Source organism: Aethalodelphis obliquidens, unplaced genomic scaffold, assembly GCF_003676395.1.
Source record: "Aethalodelphis obliquidens isolate GAN/ISIS:26980383/991018 unplaced genomic scaffold, ASM367639v1 scaffold9, whole genome shotgun sequence".
Classification (NCBI taxonomy): domain Eukaryota; kingdom Metazoa; phylum Chordata; class Mammalia; order Artiodactyla; family Delphinidae; genus Aethalodelphis; species Aethalodelphis obliquidens.
In genome coordinates this window covers 16547375-16548186 of record NW_020837953.1, presented here as the reverse complement: position 1 = coordinate 16548186, position 812 = coordinate 16547375, and the positions used below count along the sequence as shown (strand labels likewise).

The window sequence follows — 812 nt, the reverse complement described above, 5'->3', positions numbered from 1 at the left end:
CTTAAAATGCTCCTCTTCATATCTGTCTCATGGATTATTATTTTTTTAAATATTTATTTGGCTGCATTGGGTCTTAGTTGCGGCACGCGGGATCTTTGTTGCGGCATGCGGGATCTTTTTTTTTAGTTGTGGCACGCAGGATCTTTTAGTTGCGGCATGCGAGCTCTTAGTTGTGGGATGTGGGATCTAGTTCCCAGACCAGGGATCGAACCCAGGTCCCCTGCATTGGGAGTGTGGAGTCTTAGCCACTGGACCACCAGGGAAGTCCCTCATGGATTATTTTTTAAGCAGTTGTTGTCTTACTATAAAGAAAGGTGCAGCAAATCCAGACCCAAAGTACAAAGTCATCATAGCTAATAACCACCACTTGTTTTCCACTGAAAATGGTAAATTATTCCCTGGACCTTCCTCATAGTGGCTCTTACAGATCATAGAGGTTGTGAACCTCTCCGATGCTCTGTCCCAACATAGCGCTGTTAGGAGCTCTGAGAAAGGCGCAGAGACTGAAGGTAGAAGAAATGGCGGCAGCACCTGGGTTAAAATATTAAGCTGTAAAAGTAGGAAAAACTTAACTTGTTGGTTCATGTGGAAAAGGAGTTCAAATTTGTTAGATGATATTGTCCTCCATCTAAAACAGTTAAGTTTCTGCAGTGGATTATAATCTGCATGTGACTGGAAAGATGAAAATCTAAGGAACACAGTGTCAGGAGATTATCCGTTGGTTAACACCTATGTCTGCTGTCTGAAGAGCTTGTCACTGTTACAGTGAAAGCTTGTACATGGCCCAGCTAAGACTTCCTTTGCTCAACAAG

At 43.0% G+C, this 812-nt stretch overlaps 1 pseudogene; it reads right to left on the bottom strand.

Moving 5' to 3' along the window:
* Positions 1–228: 228 nt before the first annotated feature.
* Positions 229–469, bottom strand: LOC113621675 (cytochrome c oxidase subunit 7C, mitochondrial pseudogene; annotated as a pseudogene).
* Positions 470–812: the final 343 nt, after the last annotated feature.